Source organism: Gracilinanus agilis, chromosome 5 (genome assembly GCF_016433145.1).
Source record: "Gracilinanus agilis isolate LMUSP501 chromosome 5, AgileGrace, whole genome shotgun sequence".
NCBI lineage: Eukaryota > Metazoa > Chordata > Mammalia > Didelphimorphia > Didelphidae > Gracilinanus > Gracilinanus agilis.
In genome coordinates, this window is record NC_058134.1 from 233,978,249 (window position 1) to 233,999,455 (window position 21,207).

General features: G+C 38.0%; 1 protein-coding gene across 1 annotated transcript in view; it reads right to left on the reverse strand.

Moving 5' to 3' along the window:
- Positions 1-21,207, reverse strand: part of NEDD1 (NEDD1 gamma-tubulin ring complex targeting factor) — a 388,827-nt gene that overhangs the window by 17,572 nt on the left and 350,048 nt on the right. The window contains exon 17 of the mRNA XM_044677639.1: positions 16,385-16,457. The gene's annotated coding sequence lies outside the window, so the exon portion shown is untranslated. The remainder of the gene's footprint in view (positions 1-16,384; positions 16,458-21,207) is intronic.

Here is a 21,207-nt window from a genome sequence, read left to right on the forward strand (position 1 = left end):
TGCTCCCCAAAAAATAATGAGCTACTTCTGCCTTAGAACCGATACTCAGTATTGATTCTAAGATGGAAGATAAGGGTTTTTAAAAAATAATAATAATAAGCTATCATCTCAATAGGAAGGATATCTTATCTAGAAACCTTTATCTGGGTTAGGCTTCCCTGGCAGTGAATATGACAACATGGGTCTTAAGTACATTCATCTTCCATGCATGGTTCTTTTTTTTTAAATTTGAAAACTTTTATTTAATTAATTGATTTAGAATATTTTTCCATGGTTACATGATTCATGTTCTTTTCCTCCCCTTCTCCCTTCCCCCCCTCCCATAGCCAATGAGCAATTCCACTGGGTTTTACATGTGTCATTGATCAAGACCTATTTCCATATTATTAATATTTGCAATAGAGCGATCATTTAGAGTCTACATCCCCAATCATATCCCCATCGACCCATATGATCAAGCAGTTGTTTTTCTTCTGCGTTTCTACTCCCACAGTTCTTTCTTTGGATGTGGATAGTGTTCTTTCTCATAGGTCCCTCAGAATTGTCCTGGATTATTGCATTTGTATGCATGGTTCTTGAAGACTGAAAGAAGTATGTCTGGATTTACTCTGAACTTTCCCTTCGATTATTCCACTCCTACATATCTGTTAGGAATATAGGAACATTGTTTTAGATCCTTGAGGGACATTAGGAACCATTCAGTCTAAATCCCTCTTCCTCTATCATGAAAATGAGCAAACCGAGGTTCAAAGAGGTTAATTAACTTGCCTGAAGCCACATAACTTAAGTGTCTGAGACAGAACTTGAATTCAGACCTTCTGGATCAAAGCCTATCCACTACAGCATGCTTTATTAGCCTTACTTATTATTATATCTGACATGTTACTTTCCTTTTCAATTTCAGGGCTGCTCACACTGATGATGTGTCATAGTAGAAAGAACAGTAGACTTGAAGTCAAGGAAATTGGATCTATACCCTTCCACCAACACTTACTAGAGCTATGTGATCCTAAGCAAATCACTGTAATTCTTCAAGCCTCATCATACTCATTAGAAAAATGGAGGTGACAAAATTTGTGCCATCTACTTTGCTAACAAGGCAGTTGTGACAAAAATCATTCAGCAAACTTTACAAACATATTATGTAAATGTGAGTTGGTATTATTGTTATTTGGTGGTGAGTTGGGGGGACAACCTGTGATTTTGTTAATTTAGGGAGCTCCAATTATGGAGTCTCTCTTCGAATTCAGTGGCTAGATAAGTCCTTGTTAAATTTTTCGAAGTGAGGAAGCATTTTTCAGATACCATTTTGGACCTCCTGGTGCCAGAATGTTCAATTCACCTTCCCTCAACCAAACAAAGTACACACTCCCATTTCTGGATCTTTTCTTATGACTTATGTTTCCCCAGAATGTCTTCTCCTTCCTCTCTGCCTGGGGCAGCTAGATAGCATGGTGCTGGATTTGAAACTAAAAGGATCTGAGTTCAAATCCTACCTCAGACACTTGCTAGCTATGTGACCCTGGGCATAGTCACTTAACCTCAGTCTGTCTCAGTTTCTTTCCAGAGAGCCTGAAGAGCAAGTTTCAAATCTTGGTTCTGCTATTAGCCTCTTCTGTCTGACTTCACCACCTTCTCCATCCCTGGCTGAATGGCTGTCATCCTCATGCCAAAACTTGAAGGTAGTCTGTCATGGTGGAGAGAAGATTGACTCTAGAGTCAAGGGGCCTGAGTTCAAGCCCCATTTCAATCAATCAATCTACAAATATATATAGTAAGCAAATTCTAAGTGCCAGGAACTGTGTAAGGCATTGAGAATATAAAAACAAAGAATGGAATGATCTCTAACTTAAATGAGCTCCCATTCTAGTAGGGAAGACAATATGTATGCATGCATACATATATGTATAGATATATTAATGTATTCACATGATGTATATATATATAAAACATTTATATGTGCAAAACATAAAATTAATAAATACAAAATATACAAAGTCATTAAACACAAGAGGTTTGGAGAGGAAGAGTACTAGCATAGAGGGAGCATCAGGAAAAGCTTCACATAGAACATGGTACTTGAGACTGACCTCAAAGCAAGAGAGAGACTCTAGTGAGTGGAGATAAAAAAAGGGATGCACTCCAGACATAAAGAAAAGCCTTAACAAAGGTACAAAGATGAGAAATACTTGACACTTGGCATTTACTATTTGTATAATCTCTCTGGACCTCAGTTTCCCAGTGTGTAAGATAAAGGGTCTGGTCCTTATGGTCTCTGAGGTCCCTTCCAGGTCTAGACTCGAATTCTATGCTCCAGTATATCCACCTACAAGTAGTGCTGCCCAAGAGTACCACTTAAATGAGGGCTGAGTCTGCATATTACAGTAAAGTGATAAACGCGCAGAGAAATTTATTTAATTGAACTCATCAAAGTACTAAAGCCAATAAAACATAATAACAATAATTATGTTAGTAATTGTTTGGAAGCATCAAGGGGTAGTGACTAAAAAGCTGGCCTCACAGCCAGGAAAACCTGGGTTCAGTTTCTACCTCTAAAACATGCCTACTGTGTGATCTTGGGCAAGTTCATTGACCTCTCAGTGCCTTAGACAAAAAAGACTTTAAGTTACTGAGCAGGTGTCAGTCTGCATAGGTAGAGGAAGCTCCTTATACTAATTACATCATTGGTTCCATAAAGAAAATAAAAAGAAGCAACTTACATAATTTTATATCGTACCAAAATCTTGGAAGCAGGTTTAACCCTCTAAAACTTTGTTTATAAAATGGAATAAAACATCACAAGCAATAATATAAAGCATGATTTGGCAACTGAGAAAGATTATTATGAAATGCACTTGTGGGAATAAAATAATTGAAGCAATAATTAGGCATAATTAGAACAGTGATGACTCAATCATATTTCAATGAAAGGAAATTTATTTTTCAAATCTATTATTAAATCTATTTTGTTTTTCGTCCTACTGTACTAAATTTCTTTGGGTATACTTGAGTCACTGGCTGGATTTATCAGTCAATTATTTTGAGCATAGCCAGAAATTGAGAAAATGACATTGAGAAAAGCAAAGTTTAGCATTCATCAGAGCTTCTAGGAAGCACTTTCCTCTATCTAGCTAGTTTGTATATATTTGTTTGCTTGTTGTCTCCTCCCTGTAAGTGTGGAATTGGGGTAAATCAAGGATCACCAAGCACTCATCTAAAAAAAAATCGATAATCACCCACATACATCCCTCCCCTGAGATTGTGAGCTCCTTAAAGGAAGGAAATGAAATTTGCCTCTTTTTGCATTCCCAGTGCTTCACACAGTGTGTGGCACATAGTAGGTGCTTAATAAATTTTTATTTTGGCTATTGACTCTCCTTGATGAGAAAATAGGATAATAGGGGCATATGGCATATTTTAAGTTTGGTTGGGACCTTAGAGGAGATGTAAATTAACATGTAGAGAGGCAGCTAGATGATAGAGTGAGTGAATAGAGTGCTAGATCTGGAATCAAGAAGTCATCTTTTCAAGTTCAAATCCAACCTTATACACTTACTAGCTATGTGACCCTGGGCAAGTCACTTAATCTTGTTTGCTTTAGTTTTCTCATAAGTGAACTGGAGAAGTGGCCAACCACTGCAATATCTTTGCCAAAAAAAACCCAAATGAGGTCACAAATAGCACGACCTGTTTTTTAAAAAGTACCAGAGATTATCGTTTTTATTTTACAGATGAAGAAACCGAAAGCTGAAGGAGGTTTAGTGACAAGCCCAAGATCATGCAAATAGTAACTGGATGAGCAAGGATTAGAACTCAGTTTGTCTGATCTTAAATCCACTGCATTATACTGCCTCAATCTTTCGCCATCTTTTTTTTTATCCAGTATTTGCTTAATGGTTATATATGAATTTCAGAAGTCATAGCAATTTCAAATATTATTGACAAGATTATAGTTTAATCATTGGGGTGGAAGTTTCTTCACTGGAAGATCCCACTACTGATGAATCACAGGTCTAGCAGTATACCACCTCCCAATCAAAAGAAACAAATATTCAGGCATTTAGTTGTACCATATTTATAGTTCCTCATTTATAACTTACTGAGATAACTGAGAAACAAACAAACCAAAAAACTAGAGCATGTGGCCCTCTCCTTGAGTCCAAGATGCTTACTTATATTAATCAACCTCAGCTCTGGATAAAAGGCATGCTCACTCTTCATTTTCTGGACTTTTTCCAGAAGCTTATATATACTATACCCCTAGCCAAGACTTTTTGCATTAGTCAATACCAAATTTAACCACTAGATAGCATCAGCAATCACTCACCTGATTTGTTTGAGCTCTGAGAATTTAGATCCTAAGGATGCCCAACCTCAACCTGGAAGCTAGTGAGCCAGTGGGCAGAAGTAAGTGGCATGCTAGCTATGGTTTTCGATCAATGGCATGCTCTTGCTCCCTCCTTCTCCCTCTCCCTCTCCTCCTCCCTTCCTCCCTTCCTCTCTCCTTTCCATCCCTCTTTCCTGCCATTCAAAAGCAAAGAGTGTGTGGCTTTATGGATTCTCATAATCAGGGCCAGTTTTGAGCCCACACTCAATAGATCCATTTGTTTCTTTGAATATACCCTATGACAGAGCCCAGGCATGAAAGAATTAGAGACTATTTTACTGATTGAGAAACTAAGGACAGGGGAGGCTAAGCAACTTTCTCAAGGTTAAACAAGAAATGAAATTGAAACATTTTTGGATACTGTGTACAGTTGTTTTTACCTTTAGCATAGAACTAAGAAAATTAAGAGCAGATAACAACTAGAACAAAAAAAAAACCATAATAAAATAATAAAACCTCTGCAAAGGGACCATCAGTCTGCTGTATGCCTAAATTCCAAAGATCTGCTTTAATCCAGGAGTTCAAGAAAATGCACAATTATAAGTTTGTTTTGTGTTCCACAGCCTTGCCCTCTGTAATCAGGCAAAGGAATGCCTGTGTATTCTATCTCAATTCACATATCAACCAGCAAGATCTCATGATGTGTTACTGTAAACCATGCATAATGGTAGGTGCTGAGGATACAAATTGAAACAATTCTTAAAAGGATTTTAGAGCAAGATACATATAATCAGATGACAAGATAGAAATGCTGGGCATGGAATTCATAGCAAGGAGAGATAGACTCAGGAATCATGGTGAACTGGAAGAAGAAAGAAGCTTTTCATTGTTTTGTCTTGGTCCTCCCTTTAGTACAGATCTTCTCTTGCCTTTGAGTGAGACTATCTTGTTTCCCACATAGCAGAATTCTGGACTCAATGGCTAGTCCCAGCAAGTGGAAATCTATGACTACCACATTCCCAATATTTGTCCAGCTTTGAGAACCACTTCAGATCCTCCAATTTCCCTTTTTCTATCCCCGCCTAGCTCTTCATCTCTAAAGTTCCCTGTACTCTACATAGTACGAAAAAGGATGGGACAGCTATAAAACAAGGGTGACACTATCATCTCTTCTAAACATGACTTCAAACAAGAAAAAACAGACATCATTGAAATCTCCCAGCCCCATAGGTATAACATCCCCATGACCTTGAGCTGCTCAGATGTAAAGATCACAGAGAACCAGGGACCAGGAAGGGTGAAGGAAGGCTGAAAGGAAACATGGAGGACACAGGTCTTCCAGGCTTAATAGACCATTCCCCAGAATAAATACTTTGCAGTGAAATACCAGTGCCCACCTTTGATCATATCAAGTGAGACTCAGAGGCCATTTAGTACTCATTTTACAGATGAGAAATTTGAGGTTCAAACTTGAGTGATTCACTCAAGATGCCCCAGACAATAAGCAATAGAAGCAAAATTTGGGCCCAAGACTTTTATCTTCAGAGCCAGATCTCTTTCCATCAAGCTGCTTCTCTAATTATGTCTTCCTTGTTGCCTCTATTCCTTCATGCTTCTGATACTGATTGTCTTCCTTTAGATCTCCATCTACTCCTTGCCTGAGCTAAAAAAAAATATATCCTTTAATAAAAGACCTAAGGCCTTAGGTATTACTGGTCTCTCTGTTTATTCAGTGAAATCTCCTCCTAGTCCACTAAGTGCTGTTGGGGCCTGGAAACTAGGACAGTTAAGAAATAAATCTCTTTATTTCTCTATCTAGTCCATTTGCACGGGCATATTCATCTAAGATCTAGCTTAATACATTAAAAAGAAAATTCTCCTTGCATTAACTCCCTAGAAGACACATTAATTTGAATCCTCAAAAAAAAAATCCCTTAAAGTATTCATATACAAAGAGAAGAAAATCTCTTAAAACAGAAGTGATATGGAAAAAAATCACAAGGAAGATGACAAAAAATTTTATGGAATCATCAGATCCTATTATAGCTGTAGTTTCTATAATACAAGGAGGTTTTCAAAGTCCTTTATATACTTATCTCATTTGAACCTTACCACTACACTGGGAAGTAGAAGGGCTATGGGTATCATTCCCATTTTACAGAAGAGGCAATTGAGGCTCAGAGAATTGTCTAGGGTCACATAGCTAGTAAGTGTGAGATGGAGGATGGTCTAGGCACATAAATTGAGACTGAATTGTGAAAGAAAAAAAGAAAAGAAATATCAGAATAGCTCAATAGAACATTAACTTTAGAGTAAGAAGAACTGAGTTCAAATGTTGGTTTCATTATTTACTTTCTAATATGACCTTGAGCAAAGTGCTCTATCTTTCTGGATCACAGTGGCCTGATTGGTAATATGAGAGGTTCCCTAAAGATCAAACAAAGAAGAAAAGTTTTTATTTGCATGAAAATACTAATAACAACTATTCTGTGGTAGCAAAGTCCTAGAAATTAACCAGATGCCTATCACCTGGGGAATGAATAAAGAAATTATGGTATGAATGAATGCTATTTGCTGTTAGAAACGTTGAAGGGGGTGGTTTCAGAGAAATCTGGGAACACTTAAATGAACTGATGTACAGTGAAATGAGCAGAAGGAGATAATTTTTTATATTGTAACAGCAACATTGTAATAACAAACATTTTTAAAAGACTTAAGATCCCTGATCTACCACCATTCCAGATGATCAGTTGGTGAAGAATGCTATCTACTTCCTGACAGAGAAGTGGACTAATATGTAGTAGAAGACATATTTTTAGATGTGGCTATAATGGGAATTTGCTCTGTTTGATTATTTTTATCTTTACAGTGGTCTTTTGTGCTTTTAAAATAGTGGGATGGAGGTAGAATGGAAAAAAGTTTGATATTTACAATTTTAAAAAGTTTAAATAAAACTAAAACCTCCGAGGTCCTTTCCATGCTTATATGTGTGATTCAAGGTGGGAAGAAAGATGAGTTCATGGGTAAAATTCTGATGAGTCATTAAAGTAAGTGAAAAGCTCCAACTTGATGCTAGTGGTACAATCTGTCAGCACCTTGAGGGTAAGTGATGTTTCATTTTTGTCTTTGCATTCTCAGTGTCTAGGTACAATATCCAGCAAATAATAAGTGCTCAATTAATGCTTATTGAATGAATAAATATAAATGGGGGAATAAGAATAATAGAGTAGATTGTAGCTCACTGCCATGAGCTAATGATTCTAATTTTTAAAAATAAATAAATCATGAGAAAAGAAATGGGATAGTTAAAATATCCAATATGTTATAGAGGAAAAAATAGTGGATTTGAAATCAGAGGAATTAGGTTCAAATGTGTGTCTTTGGAAAAATAAATCCATCTCTCTGGTCTCAGTGTCTCCATTTGTAAAATCAGGCAATGGATTAGATAGCCTCTAAGGTCTCTTTCAACTCCAACTATGACCCTATGAAAAAGAAGGATGATAATAATGGCCTGAATATTTAAATAATCACTACAAGATTTCAATAGAAGTGACATGTAAAGGAATGAATTTTGAAATGGGGATGAATAATAACTCATATTTATGTATTCATTTGGACAACTACGTGTCTTAGTAGATAAAAGTGTTGCACCTAGAGTTAGGAAGACTGATCTTCCTTAGTTCAAATACAACCTCAGACCCTTACTAACTATGGGCAAGTCACTTAACCCTGTTGTCCCCAATTTCCTTATTTGTAAAATGAGATGGAGGAGAAAATGGCAAACTACTCCAGTATCTCTATCAAGAAAACCCCAAATTGGGTCATGAAGAGTTGGACACAATTGAAATGACAGAAAAACACTTACTAATTTAGGGTTTGCTTTCTTCAAAACAACCCTGTGGGTTAGTAAAAAAGGTTCATTGTCTAAGTGAGGAAACTGAGGCCCAGTGAGGGGAAAGGATTCGTTTTGCTATTAAGTGTTAGAAACTAAATATGATCCCAAGACTATCCTGACTCTAAAACCTATATCCTCTCACTATGCCAAATGATGCTCTTTGACAAATAACTATAATGTAAATTACTATGACAATAAGAAAATCAGTGTAGCATATTAGGCCAGCACACTTAGCACACTGCCTGGCACATAATAGGAGCTTCACAAATGTCGATTGAATCGATTAGAGAATTGACCTCAAAACCATTAGGAGTGAGGTTCAAGCCTTCCCTCTGACACCTGATGGCTATATTATCACCTTGGGCAAATCCCTTAATCTCCTTTTTACCCCCAAGCAATTATAACCTCATTGGGAACTCCCTGGAGCTATGAAATCATAGGTCAAATCAAAATAAATAATAATTCATGATGCATATATAGAGAAGTATAAATAAAGTGTGATATGATTCCAGAGACAGAAAGGTTATTATTGCCTTGGGGATGGGGCAGTCTGGGAAGCTTTCTTAGAGGAAGTGGCATTTGGGAGGTGGATGGGGAGCATCATTAAAATTATCTTGATGCAGAAAATAATCATTTCATACCAAATGAAAAGATTTGAACAACTTCTTTGCAATTCCCCACTTTTAAGGGAAGGCAAAGAGTGCCAAAGAGCAACCACAGTCACTTCAAAAAAATGTGTGTGGAGGGGGGGAAGATAAGCGAAATTCCACCAAAGATGTCGAGAATTTACACCATTTAAATTATCCACAAGAAATATGATGATAGCTGCCATAAAACACCAGCTACATAATACTTGGAGATAGATAATAGTAGTTATATCGCTCTTTACATTTCTCAATGCACTTAACAATAATTTATTAGTGAAATGTCAAAACATCCCTGTCAGGTAGGTGCATATGATTATCCTGGTACTTACTTTTAATGACAGACCATGCTTGAGGCTGCAAAATGATGGCTGGCTGTTGAAGGCACGATTCTCGTTTCAGATTCTCTCTAGCATCCCGCCATATATTCCAGTGGTACAGAACATAAATTAGAGGAAGCAGCAGCTATAAAGGGTTCATTTAAAAATGCCATTTCCCCCCGGTGTGGTGCAGACAAGAACTGGTCTTAGAGTAGCTGTGTAACAACAACAGCAGCAGCAGCAGCAGCAGCAGCAGCAACAATTATAATAATAGATGGCAGTATACGGTCTCTAACCCATCTGGTCTCCCCTTAGAATATAAGCTGCCTGCAGACAGGAACATTGCCCCCCTTCTTTGTTCCCCTAGCACTTAGAATAACGCTAACAGTCAATCCATAAACACTTATAAGGCATTTACTCTGTTTTGAAAAAGATGAAACTAAAATATTAATAGTAGCAATAATAATAGATAGCATATATGCTAAGTGCCTTACAATTATTACTTAATTTGATCTTCATAACCTTCTAGGAAGTTATTATCCTAGGTGCCATTATTATCTCCATTCTGCAGCTAAGGAAACTGTGCAAATAGAAATCTCTTTCCCCTGATTCACGTTTACCCAGCATCCTTTTAAGTTACACGCTCACTTTACGTCATTATGTTTGAGAGAGAAATTTTGCTGAAACCCAATCAGGGAGGCTCTTTTGGGGCTTTTGCTTTGGTAAAGGGCAGCAGGTGTGGGTCTCTGGTTCTGTGCTCTGCTCACTTGGTTGAAGGAATCCCTTTCTCTCTCACTTTGTCATTATTAAATCCTATAAATGAAAATATTTGGAGTATTTATTCAATTTTACTCTCACAAAACTGAGGCAAACTGGGTAAGTGACTTGCCCAGGGTCACAAAGCTAGAATGTCTGAGGCTGGATGTGAACTTAAGTCTTCCTGACTCCATATCCAGTGTTGGTTCTCTCTTTGCAGCACCCAGCCATTAGTAGTGGTAGTAGTAGCAGCAGCAGCAGTACTAGTATTTAAAAAGGCGTGTATTAAGTATTTACTATGTGCCAGGAATCGTTTTAAATACTGTGGATACAAACACAAATCTCCAGCCATCTCTGCCCTCAAGGAGCTCATATTCTAGTCAGGAGAAACAAAGGGTCATTGAGCAGTCATTATTGGCATGCCCATTTGCCAAACATGATGGTAGAATTGTTTGGTTTTTTTTTAAACCCTCACCTTCAGTCTAGGTGTCACTACTGTGTATTGGCTCCAAGGCAGAAGAGTGGTAAGGGTAGGCAATGGGGGTCAAGTGACTTGCCCAGGGTCACACAGCTGGGAAGTGTCTGAGCCCGGACATGAACCTAGGACCTCCCGTCTCTAGGCCTGGCTCTCAATCCACTGAGCTACCCAGCTGTCCCCCTAGAATTGTTTTGATTGCTATGCTTAGAGCAAGAACTTACCAAGGCATCAGGAGAGGAGAAATGGGCGCTGGCGAAGCAGGGGGCAAGATAATGATAATTATTATAACATCAGATCTAATAGCCTTTCTCACTGAGATAGAGATGCTGTTGCTGTCTTCTTAAGAAGCTATGGAAGCTTGAATGGGGGCAATTTCACTGCTGTTGCCTAAGGAGTCAGTAGGGAGAGGATAAGTTTCACCTTTGATCTATGAGAAGTCCAGGAGGAGAAGAGTTTTAACTGCTTTTTTGTGAAGAGATTGGGTTTTAATTATTTTTCAAGACACTGAGTTTTAACAGGCATCTGTGAAGAGACTATTTTCCTGTCATGGCTGAAGAGAGACTGTGAGGGCACAGAGAGAGAATTTAATCTCCGAGATAGCGGAATTTAACCCTTTATCCAGGCCAACCCTTGATTCAGCATCATGGGTTAAACTACAACGAAATGCTGCAAATAAATAAGAAGGAGATTTTTTGGGAGATTTTGGCTGTTTTCTGGGAAAGTGAGAATTCAAGAATAAGACTGATGGTTAGCGGTGACATAGACAATGGTCTTGCTCCCAATTCAAATAATCTAAATAAATATTTCTGTCTGTGCTATCATTTGTTCTCAGTTAATCAAGTATAGCCAATGGCGGGTGGTTCTTTAAGCCCAGGCGTTTGAGGAGTTTGAGATATATTTAGAAAGAGACAGAGACAGGGAGCAAGAGGGAAAAGAAGAAAGAGAAAAGGGGAGGAGAGAGATTAGCACTTGCTCTGTTTGTGTGTATGTATGAAAAGAAGTTTCGCTAGTGTGTTAAAAAATAATATTGAATAAAATGGAATGGGGTTCCAGAGATACTGTAACTAATTAATGAAAAAAGGTTGAAATGTAAGAATAAATAATTTTCAAATAATAGCTCAGAACTCTGGATGGTGATAATGAATATGGTAATGAGTAAAGTAAAAGGCTTCGGAAGAAAGAATACTTTCTGTAGGCTACAAATGAAGGTGATTGACCCTAAAACACACTTATACTATATTAACTCTTAAGTACTATATATAAACTGACATTTGAATATCAGCTTAGCATTTGAAAAGAACTTTACTTTTTAGTGACCATTTTAAAAATATATAAACTAACAGGGAGCATAATAATAAGATGATTATAATAAATATGAATTGTGTAATAAATTATAACAAGTGTGCTTATCCAAGATTAAAAAAAGGAAAAGAAAAGAACTTTACACACATTATCTCATCTGATCATGACAAACCGTTCCGGCCTCCATTTTGATAAATATCTTAATTCTTCCAGATTCCTGAAGTCTATTTAAGAAACAACTTCTGACAAAATGAATCACAGTACTCTTCTGAACAATCAGTGGGATTCTATGTCCATATCCTTTTCTGCCTGATAATACTACTTGCTGACATTTATAAAGTGCTTTAACATTTGCAAAGTACTTTATAAATATTATCCTATTTGAGACTCATGACAGCCTTGGGAGGTAAGTGCTCTTATTATCTCCAATTTACAGATGAAGAAACTCACGCAGAGGCCAAGTGACTTGCCCAGGGTCATATAGTGTAATACAGGTGGCAATATTAAAATCCTATATTACAATAGCTAGTAAGTATCTGAGGCCAGATTTCAAATCAGGACTTGCTGATTCCAGGTCCAGTGCTGTACCTCTAGACCAGTGATTCCCAAAGTGGGCGCCACCGCCCCCTGGTGGGTGCTGCAGCGATCCAGGGAAGCGGTGATGGCCACAGGTGCATTATCTTTCCTATTAATTGCTATTATAATTTTTAAAAAAATTTAATTTCCTGGGGGCTAAGTAATATTTTTTCTGGAAAGGGGGCAGCGGGCCAAAAAAGTTTGGGAACCACTGATCTAGACCATCCAGCTTCCTTATAAATTCTAAGATCAATGGGAGAAGGGACTGTGTCTTATCTACTTTTCCTCCTGCCACTTAATCCACAGTAAGCAGTTGAATATTTGCTAAAAGAATGAATGGATCTACTACAAAATCTAATCTAACAACATGAAAAAAACAAATAGAGAGCTGGCCTTGAAGTCAAAAAGATCTAGGTCCAAATCTTGCCCGAGGAAACATAAGTAGCTCTATCACTACAGGCAGTCACATAACCTTTTGATCCCAATCCCACTCTTTCCTATTTATTTCCAAAGGCTCAGGCTCCAGATGAGTTGCTGATCTGCATCTCTGGAAGGGATTTCCACACCAGGAGTTTCCCAACATGGTTGGAAAAATAGGTTCTGCGGCAGAGAGGAGACCCCAGATTCTCAAAAAAAAAAAAAAAATGCCAGGACAATTCAAATTCTAACAGGTCCTACTAATCTGGGAAGGTTTCCATTATGGGTGGGTCCACTGGTGTACGGTAGCCTACTCAAATGTTGAGATACTCATGTCTAAATTGGTCACAAGGGGGTGATAAATTTTTCTACAATTGTATTTACCATCTATGCACTGGAAAAGGGATTATTGTAACATGTTCCAATGAGGGATTACTCACTCAAATAAGATTGCAGATACTTGAAGCATTGAGATATAATAATAGTAAAAGTAATAGCAATGGTGGTAGTAATAATGCCTATTAAAATTTTAAAAATTGTATGAAAATGTATTTCTTTTTTTTAAAACGCTCACCTTCCCTCTTGGAGTCAATACTGGGTATTGGTTCCAAGGCAGAAAAGTGGTAAGGGCTAGGCAATGTGGGTTAAGTGACTTGCCCAGGGTCACACAGCTGGGAAGTGTGAGACCAGATTTGAACCCAGGACCTCCCATCTCTAGGCCTGGCTCTCAATCCACTGAGCCACCCAGCTGCCCCCTGAGAATATGTTTCAAAAGTTCTGAGTTCAAGTCCAGCCTCAGACACTTTAGCATCTGGACATTTAACCTCTCTCAGCCTCAGTTTCCTCATCTATAAATGGGAATAATAGTAGCACCTACTTCCCAGGATTGATCATATGAAACAATAAACGTTAAGAGCCATATAAATGCTAGCTATTGTTCTTATTATTCAATCCTTACCACCATTGTCTATTCAACTTCTTTTAAAAAAATTATTTTTTTGTCTTAGTAACAACTCTTTAGACAGAAAGGCAAGGGCTAGGTAAATAAAGTCAAGAGACTTGCCTAGGGTCATGTAACCAGAAAGTGTCAGTTTTTTAAACTCTTATTTTTTTGTCTTAGTAACAGCTCTTTAGACAGAAAGGCAAGGGCTAGGTAGAGTAGTTAAATGACTTGCCCAGGGTCATATAGGCAGGAAGTGTCAAACCTCTTCTAAGCATTAATTCCCAACTCTAGCCCATATTGATTTCTTCATATCATATATAAATTTTACTATTATTATATAAATTTGATCAGAGGATTATTGAATCATTAATCTGGAACTAAGAGGGGGCTTTAGAAGTCATCTAGGCCAATATCTTTATTTTAGTATTCAGGAAATTGAAGACCTGAGAGCTTTATGACTTGTTTAACTTTCTAAGCACTTTCCAAGATTTACATGAACTGATGCAAAGTAAAATGAACAGAACCAGGAGAACATGGTACACTGTCACAGCGATACTGTACAATGATAAATGTGAATGATTTAGCTATTCTTAGCAACACAATGAACCAAGACAATTCCAAAACCTCATGACAAAAAATGCTATTCACCTCCAGAATAAGAACTGATGGAGTCTGAATGCAGATTCAAGCATTTTGTTTTCATTTTTTTCATGAGTTTTTCTTTTATGTGCAATATGTCTTCTTTTACAACATGATGAAATATGTAGTTCATGATAGCATGTGTATAATCTGTATCAAATTGCTTACCATCTCAGGGAGGGAGAGAATTTGGATCACAAAATGTCAGAAAAAAATGTTAAAATTGTTTCTACATGTAATTGTAAAAAAATACAACAAAATATTGCTGGAGGAAAAAAACGTCACTTTCCACTCCCCCATACAACTCATTTGGCCTTGACCCAATGAGCTTCTAATATGAGGCAGAAATATATCCAGAGAGGCACATTTTGGGGACCACCAGCAACAGAAGAGAAATGAGAAATCAGACCATGAAAGGACATTATTTAGCATGTATATATCAGTGGCAGAATTGGAAATTCAGGAGAATGGCCATATCCAAACAGGAAGATGTCTGCTCTTGCTGATAAATTCTTACTCCAAATTGTCATATCCAGACCCTTGCTTAACCATAATCACATAACATTTCCTTCCAAGTTCACAGCTGCCAACTCTACCAGCTTCTCCTAATCCTTGATGTCATTATATTTTGGCTTGTAGGATACTCACTGAACATTTAATCTTTAAAAAAAAACTGCTATTCCCCACAACATTCCCAATTTTTTATGTTGGTATTATGATTTCCCTAAGTGAGCTAGCGCATAAGCTCAGAGCTATCTTTGAGGCTTCCTCTTTCCTTTCCTTACCTCCTCATTTGCTAATTATACATTCTAACTCAACAATCTTTTGCATCTACTTCCTACTCACACCTATACCTCTACCCAGAGGATTAATTGGTCCTCCTGTCCCAATCTAATCCCTCTCTTCTATCCATCCTTGACTTTGTTACTCAAATATTCTTCTGAATACACTGCTTTCGTCATGGCACTCCTCCACTCAAAAAGTGAATGGCTCTCCATTGACGAAGGAATAAAAATAGGGATTTCTGATCCAGGCATTCAACACCATCCACAATCTGGATCCCACATACATTTGTGATATTTCCTCATACTCTTTTCATGTGTTCTATTTTAACCAAGTTGGACTACTTTCCATCCCCTATTTCCTGTCCTTTCTTCCCATCTCTGTTATTTTGTTTACAGCATCTCCTGTGCCTAGAATTAACCATCCCATCTCCCACATATTTTTTTTGATATGGTCTCCCTTTAAGACTCCAACTGAGATCGCCCCCCTTATCCATGAAAATGAATTCTTTCAAGCTCCAGCTTTCTCCTAGCTGAGACAGATTTTATTTGAATGTGTATAGAGTAAAAAGGAACTGGCTGATTCTGGAGTCAGGAAGATGAGGACCAGGGTCATGTAGCTAGTTTAGTGTTGGAGGTGGACTTTAAACCCAGATCTCCCTGATTCTAATACCAGATCTCCATCTACTCTACCACCTTGCTTAGAAGGAAAAGGACTCTGGAGGCACAGGACCTCGGTCCAAATCCCACATATGATAGTACTTACTAGGTGTATTACAAATCATTTCACCTCCCTGGGCCTTGGTTTCTTCATCTATATAATCAGGGAGCTGGAGTGGTTGAATCGGCCAGTTCTTGCATCTCTGATTTTATGACCTTCTTTGTAGTTATCAAACTCTCCCCTACCTAAGAGACAATCATACATATTTCTTCTTTGTTTCCTTAGCTTATAAATTCCTTGGGAGTAGAGTTAAAGACAGAGATTCTTTTTATTATGATTTGTTTTATTTTGTTTTGTGTCCCCAGGACTAGCACAATACCTGACACATGGTAAATTAATTGTAGTATTAAATGATATTTGGCATTTACACCTTGCATTTTGGCTCTGGTATTTAAAGTCCATTTGTTGGTTATTCTTTTCAATATCAACAAGTTCTCCTTATTTTAATTAACTGAATATACTGAAAGGTAATCTGAGCATCCCTAAAAAATTCAATAAAAATGTAAACAGAAAAGAAAACAAAAGGAGATAAGTCATTATGCCATCATTTATCCCCCCTCTCCCCACCTCCATCTCTCCAGTACCTAGAAATGGCTTCTATTTGAAATCTCGGTGCCACCTGCTTCGCATCTGCTCGACCAACTGAGAAATGCAGGGCTGCAAGAAAAGAAAATCCATTTTAAGTAGATCTGTGACAATATAAGGCAAAAAGGTCCCAGAATCCACCATGGGACTTAATCAATAAGACTGACAGTACTGAGCATGCCAGAAGCAAGTTTGACAGTTTGGAGAAAGCACAGCAAAAAGCAGCCTGGCCTGCAAGGATTATTGTTACCAGTTTGAGGAGGAGGGGTGAATCAAGGAAAAGGGTTGGAATTACCAACTTGGGGATCAAGGAGGGGGTTGGAGTTATCTATTTGGGGAGGTAAGATCAAGGATTGAGATGGAAGCCAAACTGGGGAAGAAGATAGGGTTCATTCTCTCTTGCCAGTTATTTAAGCAGTAGAAAGAGAGAAGAGGGTTGTGACTGTTCTTGTCTTGTTGGGTATTTTAAAAGATTCTCCCTTTTTGAATTTTTTTCTTTTTTTAATGGCAGGGATAGAGAAAAATCTATTCTTGTTGATTTTTTAGAAATCATTTTGAAAGATTCCATTTTTTAAGCTTGAGTTTTAGGAGTTCTTCCTTGGCTTTTGCCAGAGTCAGAACTAGGAAATTGTGAGACTGGATCAAGTAACAAACTGGATTTGAAACAAACAACACAAAACATACCATGAGCTGGTGTGAGAGAGGAGCTCAATTGAAAGACTGCTAGTGTTCTCATGGCCCTCTAAATTCAGCACTCTGGGTTCAAGTACTGATTTCCCCATCTTGCTTACAACTACAGATCTCCCCTTCATTACATCTCTCTCAGAAACAAATCCAGTATGATTGCATATTAGAGTCATTTGTGTATGTCTTCCTATATTAATAGAGAGGCGTTGGGCCATAATGGATAGAGGGCTGTTCTTGGAGTCAGGAAGACTTGAGTTCATCAATCAATCAATAAGCATTTATTAGAAATCAATCTAGGTGTCAGGTTTATAGGATCATAAGCTCAGAGATCATCTTATCCAACTTCTTCATTTTACAGATGAGGAATGAAGTGACTTAATTTATCTTAGGATCATTGATCTCCATCTGGAAGGGACTGTACCCCTTCAACTTACTACTGAGGAGACCTGGGACCAAAGAGTAAAGTGATTTAACCAAGAACAAGACAGTAAGAATTATTGCTAGTTTGGAACCCAGATCCTCTGACTCTAGTATCTTATTCAAGGACAAATAAATGATACACATTAGAGGAAGCATTTGAAACCAGGTTTTCTAACTTCAGAACCAGGATTCTTCCTAGGATCTCAGATTGGTTCAGGCCCTGTCTTTGATCCATAGTAGCTGCTGCCCACGAGCACATCACTTCTCCTCTTGGTGCCCCACATCAGGCAAATTCTTTAAGACTCAACATAAGGTTGCACACATGCATCAGTAGAGGGAGTCTCCACACTGAGAGCTCTCTACCTAAAATAAATCACAAGTCAAGTCTGAAAAAGAAAGGAGCAAAAAGGGTGTGCTAGTTTTCTTGTCTCCCTACTAAACTGAAGTTCATGAAGACAAGGATTGTGTTTTATCTAAGCTCTGAATGCTCCTGCCCCTAGTGCTCAACTCACAGTAGGTATTTAATGAGTATTTGTTAAATTAGAACCAAATTTCCAAAAGTTGTTCATTAAAAAAAAACAAGCTTATTTTTAATGCCTAATTCCTAGCTGTAAATGGACTCTTCCCAAGCTCACATCCTTCATAAAAGACAGGGGGACTTAATTGAATTTTGCATGTAGTTTCTAATGGATTGGTAGGGTAGACCAGGATTAATTAGTTTCACGTTGTTAATTCAATTCAAAGGTTGCTGATAAACTAAGACCATCAAACTCCATTAGCAAAAACAAAAAACTTCTTAATGGTGACAGCATCTTAGGAACTACAAAGACAGGCACCATCAGGAAGCCCAAGTTCTATCTCCAGTTATGTGGAGGTGGGGGTGGGGGCTGCCAATTTCTCCACCATTACAAGACATACTTGTATCATCAGGCAGCCACTTTTAAACTATTTTAATTTTCCAAACTTTTCTTTTAAAGAATCCCTAAGGACAACTAAACAAATTATGCTACACATATGAAATGTGCAATAGGTTGGGTAATGCATTACAAATGGAATATTATTGTGCCAGAAGGAACACTGGAAGGCTCACATGAAGTGAGGCAAAGTGAATTTGCCAGGAAAGCACCAGGAAAATACTAGACACAATGACTGCAAAGATGTTATGGAAACAACAATGAAATCCAAAGCAAATTATATATAATAATGATTTAAGTGTGGCCCTGAAGAAGAGATGCAACAATGTTCTCCTAAGCCCCATTTCCTGCCAGAGAAGAGGGACAATGGATGGAGAACACCAGACCTGGGTGATGATGGCTGAGGAGATTGTATTGACCTGCTTTCCTTCCTCTACTCCTCTTTTTGCTTTCTTTGTTACTAAGAAAGGTTCTCGGGGAAAAGAAAGAGTAGGGATATATTTGGAGAGGAAGGTGATATGAAGACAAAAGATTTTGATAAAAAAAAAATTAAGGTAGATACAGAATCTTGTTCTAAACTGCAACTTTGTCATTAGAGGAAGAAATAAAGGAAACCAATTAGAAGTTTTTTTTTTAAATGAGTCCCCAGGTTCACCTGTTCTTTCTATAATCCAGGAGAGAAAATTCCAGCAGAAAATTAAATCTGTGGGAACTAAGCTATTGTTTCAGTGCTAGTAGCTGTTAGCATCCAGGACTCCCATGTCTGAATGTAAGGTCCCCAGGAATCTCCTTTTTGTTGTTAAACCTAAACTAATTACCATGATTTAGGGCAGCAGGATATTGCTGCTCTGCAGTACACTATCCTAAAGAGAGCATCATGTGCTCTTAAGGCTGACCAAAGGTCTTTTCTCAATGGGGTCCCGAATTCTCAAAAGAGAAATGCTTGTGTGATCAACTTCATAATGTCAAGAAGTCTTGTAAAGAGACTCACAGGAAGTAAGGAAAGAGGAAAGGAAAGAAACATTTATTAAGCCCCTTTTGTGTCAGGCATTGTGCTAAATAAGCACTTTACAAATATTAACTCCTTTGAGGCTCACAACAACTCTGGGAGACAGGTGCTATTATTGTTCCCATTTTACTGGTGAGGAAATTGAGGCAAACAGGGTTTACATGACTTGCCTAACATCACCCAGCTAGTTGTCTGAGCCCATATTTGAACTCATCTTCATGACTCCTAGCACAATGATCCATCCACTGAACCACCCAGCTGAATACACACGAAGAAAGTGAGGTCCGAGGGGATCAGTGACTTATTAAAAATTACATGGCTTACAAATTATATATCTAGCTTCTAGTCTGGGTCTAGTCTCTGAATTCATTTTTAAGGGGGGGTACCAGTCCCTGGAGCATCTGCAATATTCTCTGCCACCTGCTACCCCTCATAGATCCTTCCAAAAAGCATGAAGATATGTAACGAAGAGGGAGCACTGTTTCTTCTTCAGGCTTTGCAACTGTTTCCTGTCCAATTACTTCAAGGTGACAAAGAGTCTCTTAATTGGTTGCTGAGATGCTGAGAGAACTGAATATACATATAACACACATGAAAAAAAGAAAGAATTTTCCTCCCCCTCCCTGATGGCAAACGAGGATAAAGCTGCTAGGTGCCTCCTGGTGTGGAAAAATGTAGAAGAGAAGGAAATAGTAGCAGGCTGACTTATCTCCTCAGCCTAGACTGCCGTGCAGCCATGAACAAATGGTTCTTTCATTTCTTCTGTCTTTGGTATGTTTAGTCTTCCCTGACTGTAGTATCAGGGACAGAATGACTTTGTAAGGGTTAAAGATTAAAAAAGTCAACAAAGGTCCAGTAATGGGAGTTGGTAGCATAGTCTGCTATAGCCCTAACAGTGGAATCCAGGAGCTAATAATATAGACTTGGGGAGCTGCCTTCTTGACCCACCCAAGCAGCAGATCAGCTCAGCAGTTGGGACACCATATATAAGCCACACTGTCACTGTATTCAGAATCAGCTTGGTGGGAAGAATCCATTTGAAGTTTGGTTCTACTCCCACCCAGGAACAAAGTGGTAGTAGAGAGAGTGCTCCTGACCTGAGAGGTAGTTGTACTTCTATCCTTGCTATATTTTTCTAATAAATGTCCCTTTGTAAAAACTAATTGATCTGAACTGGTGATCATTGATCCCCAAAAGATAATTTAGGATGATGTTGGGAGAGCATACCAGATGGGAGCTCATGAATAAAGAGGAAGATGCCTCCAACTCCTCAGGGCTGCCTAGAGCTCCGAAGGAAGAAGTGAAAGCTATGTTATAGGGACCTGACCTCCCAGCAGTTCAGAAGTTGAGACAGTAAATCTGGAATTATATAACCAATGTTTAACAAGCAGCAAGTTAAATCCTTACTCTCAACTAGTTAATCACTCAATGAATTAAGTGCTTCTCTTCTCCACTATGGTACCCCCTTATATCACAGCATGAGAAACTTCATGCAGAGTTAATATAAATATATATATGTGCACATATGTGTGTATATATATATGTATATATATATATATCCTTTTTTTGTCATGAGCCCCTTTGGCAATCTGGCAAAGCCTTTTAGACTGCTTCTCAAAATGATGTCTTTAATCATAAAGTAATATATGCAATTAATTATATTGAAATACAGTTATTACATTTTTTAAGTTCATAAACCCCTTAAACATATCTATGGATTTTGTGGGATGGAAGTCTGGGAACTCCAGGTTAAGAACTCCTGATTTATAGGAAAGAAAGATGGCCTTAGATT